Consider the following 6,000-nt stretch of genomic DNA (forward strand, 5'->3'; position numbering starts at 1 on the left):
GTGATCAGAGCTATTTCTTGGTTGAGCTAGCAATAGTCTCCAGGATCCATCTGGTTTCTGCAAGTACCAGACCAGTAAATTAAACAGAGATATGCTAGGGACCCACCAGGCCTGCATTTTTAAGAGTGGCACTAATTTCTGCCATCCCTCTCAAGGGTTACACCATTTTTTATTTACTATCTTGATGGGAGGGGGGCAGTTTCAGGGGGTTCCTGCTTGGCCTTCCACACATTGATAGCTCTTACCAACAGGTCCAATGTGTGGGTTACTCCAGTTACCACATATGCCAATCCCAATTATGTATTGGAGGACTAGGCAAATGAGTACCAGATGAGTTCCCAGACCAAGTGGACCCAGACGTTTGCTAAGACTCTTTTTGTCACCTGGCTCTTGTTTGTATATCCTCACTGTAACACAGAGCCTGTGATAAGTTTTGGGTCAGTGATATCAGTGCCAACTTGGACCCTGATCTCCAACAGTACTTGAAATGTCTGAATGTTTTCCTTTCCCCAGTGAACAGACACCCAAGTACATGGTCTAGATCCCATTGGGGAAGCACTGGGAAATCATTATGTATTACAGGGCCCTTTTCCCTCAGATCCAATTACCTCATCAATGAGAGCCAGATTTGAAAACTGAAAAATATTTCAGGTTCAGAAACTGGGCAAGAGACTTTTGGGGTAACTTCCTTCAACCTCCCACTCATCCACTCTTGCTCTGTGTGGATTATGTATATTAAGCAGTATATTTTGGCTGCTCAGCGATTTTTGCCCTCAAGACACTGTGTTCTATTAGCTCCCATAACTGTGGACACTGTGACCCTCTAGCTTCTGATGGTGAAATGCTACCACCAGGGCCCTCTCATCCTCACAGCTATCAGTGAGCCAAATTCTGCAACCGATTCTCGTGCCATTGACTCTGGCCTACAGAGGAGAGCCACACTACATTTCATAGTGATGCTAGGGCCCCACGTATCAGATCATTTCTAACACCCTCAGTGAATGATGAATCCTTCGGGCCTTCCTGGGGAACATATTTCTTCTCCTAGCCTCATGTAACATTTAAGTTGTCATCACTTATATTCTTGAGTTAAGTTCTAATCCTAAATATTTATATCCTAAATCTTTGGACACAATTATTTCTCTTTTCATTCTTAATGACCTATCTAGAGAATCCTTGGAACCCATACATTTAATCACTGTCTCCTTAGGCTCCTCCAAGCAGATTCCAAGATGAGAGTAGATGAGCAAAAGATTTTGGGGTGGGGTGAATAACTGTGAGGGAAAATGGAAAGGAAACCAGAGCTAGGGGGAGAAGGGGTAAATAGTGATGGAGAGAGAGGAAAAAGGAAGTTTCAGCAGAAAGCGTCTTAGAGCACAGGGTAGTCCAAGAAAGTTTTCACTAGGCCAGTGGGGGGTCCTCAAGCCCCGTCCCCTGTCAGAGGAGTTTCCTGTCTCCCTGCCTCACTCAGTCATTGGCTAGGAGCAGCCTGTGGGAAGTGGAGTGGATTCATAATACAGCAGCATGGCCCATGAGTATTATGCTTGGAGATCTGAGAGGCACATTCTCATGGCTGCTGCAAACACCATCTGTGCTTTTAAAAAAACTTGGTACTATTTATTCATTGATTCATGACACATCGAGGACACAAATATGAGTATGATGTAGTGCTCACACTCTAGCAATTGGCATCAGTTTGACTGGATTATGAATAATTTTCAGAAATTAGGAATAAGGCATAGACAGATTGCCAGAATCTCCGAGGCAGATCTTCAGGCTAAAGCTTCGTTATTTTGTTTGAAACAATTTGAAATTCCTGAGTAGGTTCTAAGCTTAACCAGTAAATGAGGTTTGGATTCTTCCCCACTTGCCCAGGAAGCTACAACTGTACCTGAAAATTCTGTGGCTTTGGAAAAGATCTGAATTAGTGTAGGATTATGGCACAATGCTAATATATGGTGAAACTTGGTGTTGAATACATAAATGCTTATTACATTATTTTTTCTGTATTTTATTTATTTTATTTTTTAAAAGATTGTATTTATTTATTTGAGAGAGAGAGAGTGCATGAGCCTGAGTAGGGGGAAGGGACAGAGGGAGAGGAAGAAGCTCTGAGCAGAGAGCCCCCTGGGGGCTAGATCCCAGGACTCCGGGATCGTGACCTGAGCTGAAGGCAGACGCTTAACTGACTGAGCCACTCAGGCATCCATTTTTTCTGTATTTCAAAAATAGTTCCTAATAAAATTAATAATTTAAAAAATACCATTCAGTCATTAAAATTAATCACAGCTACACATATTAACATGGATATATTTTTAAAAAATGTTGAAGGAAAAAAGAAGAACTTGTAGTCGGGTATATATGTTATGAGGCCATTTCAATATTTTTTTTTAATGTTACTTATTTATTTGAGAGAGAGAGAAAGCACAAACGGGAGAGGAAGAAGCAGGCTTCCTGCTAAGCAGGGAGCTGGATTCAGGGCCCGACAGGATCCCAGGACCACCACCAGAGCCAAAGGCAGACACCCAACCAACTTAGCCACCCTGGCGCCCCACCATTTCAATTTTTTTAAATAAGCAAAGTGACATTCTATATTACTTACAGATATATACTTATGTGGTAAAATATATATATATATATATATATATATATATATATATATATATTTTATTTTATTTTATTTTATTTTTTTTAAATGCGAGGGCAGGACACACACCAAGATCCAGATAGTTTTCCTTGGAGGAGAGAAGGAGATGAATAGGATTGGGGAGGGATACAAAGAGGATTTCCAAATATTCACATTGGCTAAATCTGGGCATTGAGTGCATGGGTGTTTGTTCTATTACACTTGGTATTTCTTGGTATACTTACGATAGTTCATATTTCGAAAGGAATTAAACATTGCATTCCAATTGGTCTTTTCTTTGGTTATAACAAAAGTAACCATGGAAGAATATGCCACTGTTTGATTGGTGTGAAAAGGAAAGGAAAAGAAAGTCTTCTCTAAATCCGCACTTGCCATATTTTCCCAAAATATCCTTTGCTGCACCCATTTTTCAAAACACTGGCTTGATGTCACTGATTAAAACTGCTCCCCTAGGGGTGCCTGTGTGGCTCAGTGGGTTAAGCCTCTGCCTTCAGGTCAGGTCATGATCCCAGGGTCCCTTCCTCTCTCTCTGCCTGCCTCTCTGCCTACTTGTGATCTCTGTCTGTCAAATAAATAAATAAATAATCTTAAAACAAAACAAAACAAAACAGAACTGCTCCCCCAGTGCTTATGTGCCCACTTATTTCTGTGGGTGCTAAACCTGCATTGCCTTGGTGGAGAAATGTACTGGTGTAGTCAATCACAGAAAGTTAAAGAATAATCATGGTTGTAGTTAATTCTCCTATAGGCAAATCCTAGATTCCACCTCCCTCCCCACTGATTAAAATTCCAGGTGTTAAACAAATTTATGGAGAAAAAATATTAAGTGATAACTATTTATATCCCTTTATATTACCTGCTCTCTGATCTTTATTAATTCCCATATCTCAGATTTGCACAGTTGCCATCCCTTCGTAATTTTTTGTTGTTGTCTTTTTATTCAACCTCAGTTAATATTTCTGTGTACCCACCTAGTGTTGTATAGTTTTCCAGCTTGGTGATATACTTCAGTTTATTTAGCCTTAATGCTATTGTTGAATTTTTGAAATTTTTCCAACTTCCCAGTATTATAAATATTGTTTCTATGACCATCTTTGTACGAACTACTTTTTTTTCTTTCTGGTCATTTCCTTGAGGTATAATCTGAAAGTGGAATTAGGCCAGAGGGTATGAATAGAGTATGAATACGACCCCAAGTTCATATTCCATTATAATATCAATTCACTATAAGCCCAACAATCCTGGATTTACACATTTTAATACATCTTAAAACTTTAAGTAGGTATATAATGAGTGTTAAGAGTTACCTAATTAAAAATCCTTTCGGGGGGCACCTGGGTGGCTCAGTGGGTTAAAGCCTCTGCCTCCAGCTCAGGTCATGATCCCAGGGTCCTGGGATCGAGCCCCGCATGGGGCTCTCGGCTCAGTGGGGAGCCTGCTTCCTCCCCTCTCTCTCTGCCTGCCTCTGCCTACTTGTGATCTCTGTCTGTCAAATAATAAATAAAAATAAATAAAATAAAATAAAAAAGAACACGGGATTTAAAAAAAATCCTTTTGGATGCTTCTTAATTTTTTTTTTTTTAGTCTAATCATTGTGGAAAAATAAAATCAAGCAAGTGAAAGTGCCTTCTAAACCTCCACCCTTCATGGACTCCAAGTGCCAGTTTGGTTTCTATTCTTTCATGTTATTTTAAATGCATGGCAATAGTTTCATTCTTGAGACTTCAGGCAACATTTGTTAATTCTTTAGGGACCCACCCAGCGAGTACATCCTATGTGTTTGGTACTTTTCCCCCTTGACTTTGCTGTTTTTTGATGATTTCCTTTCTCTTCAAATTTACAGCACTATTCTTTTCACCAGCTCTTTCCTCTCAAACTTACAATATAAGCCAATCTCCCAAAACCTTCATTTCCTGCCCTTGGACCTTTCAGCTACGGCTTATTTTTAAGCTTCACAATCTGTGACTCTAATCCTTAGCAGTATCTCAAAACACTATTCTTTTTTTTTTTTTTTTAAGATTTTATTTATTTATTTGACAGAGAGAGGCAGCGAGAGAGGGAACACAAGCAGGAGGAGCAGGAGAGGGAGAAGCTGGCAGGACTCCTGTTGAGCAGGGAGCCTGATGCCTAATGCCCTGCTTGATCCTAGGACTCCCAGGATCATGACCTAAGCCAAAGGCAGACGCTTAACAACTGAGCCGCCCAGGCACCCCTCAAAACACTATCTTGACCTCACCCCAGATTATTTATATTAAGATCTTAGAGGGTGGGACCCAAGAATCTACATTTTCAAAATACCCTGGGTGATTCTAAAATAGATGCAGTGTTGAAAACCACTGTGTGGCTCTGCTTTCTGGAATGATTGCTCTATACTTGCATGTTTTTACTTTTTTACTGATTACATTCTCTTGAATTCTCTATAAACTCACCTCTGAGTCTTCTGCTTTCCTGAAACTAGTATCCTTTTGATCAAACTCAACACCATTCAGTCATGTAAATAGGTGTTAGGTCTAGAAATTGGCTCTCTGCCCCTGGTGTAATTTTCCTGTTACTTTAGAAGTTTCATATTTGTTTATTTCAAAGTTTCATGTTTGTTAATATATGTTATCTTTTGCTGCACTGAAAATTGCCCTAAAGTTCACTGGCTTGCAACCACAAAAATCATGTCTTTGTTCTGATTCTGCAGTGTGGGAAAGGCTGGGTAGGGACTATTGGTCTCTGCTCCAGGTGATGTTGGCTGGAGAGCTTAACTGGGGTTTGAGAATCCAAGGAGTTTAAGTCACATGTCTGGTGCTTCAGCTGCCTCTTGTTCTCTAACAGAGAGGTTGTACTTGTTTTATACAGTGGCTCAGGACCCTCAAGAGAACAAAAGCTAAAGTTTGCCAGATTTTGTAAAGCCCAGGCCTGGGAGCAGGTCACATTTTGTTGGTCAGAGCAAGCCACAGGCCAGCCAGATTTGAAGACAGAGGAAATTGATTCTACTCTGGATGGAAAGGAGTAGCATGTGTGGAGCTGTGGGAGGTTTCAAGCAGGGGAAATATGCCAGTCATGGGGTAGACAAATAATCTCACTTGGAATCATTGAGGGAACAAAGGAATAAATGAAAGAATAAAATAATAAAAAGCATAGGACAGAATATTTTAAAATTTATGGATAGCATGTAAATAATTAAGTCTTTCATATAAAGGAATATATTCAATAGTAGAGACTGATTACATTAAGTTTTGCATCAGAAGAGAGGCTGAGGAAAGTGATGGATATTCTACATCAAGACAGATTGTGTCAGGCCAGGCCAGAGTACATTAGGCAAGAATGAGAGACACAGACGGGACCTAGGCCAACAGGAGACAAGA

The sequence above is a fragment of the Lontra canadensis genome, unplaced genomic scaffold (assembly GCF_010015895.1).
Source record: "Lontra canadensis isolate GAN:19392208 unplaced genomic scaffold, GSC_riverotter_1.0 scaffold4, whole genome shotgun sequence".
Taxonomy (NCBI): domain Eukaryota; kingdom Metazoa; phylum Chordata; class Mammalia; order Carnivora; family Mustelidae; genus Lontra; species Lontra canadensis.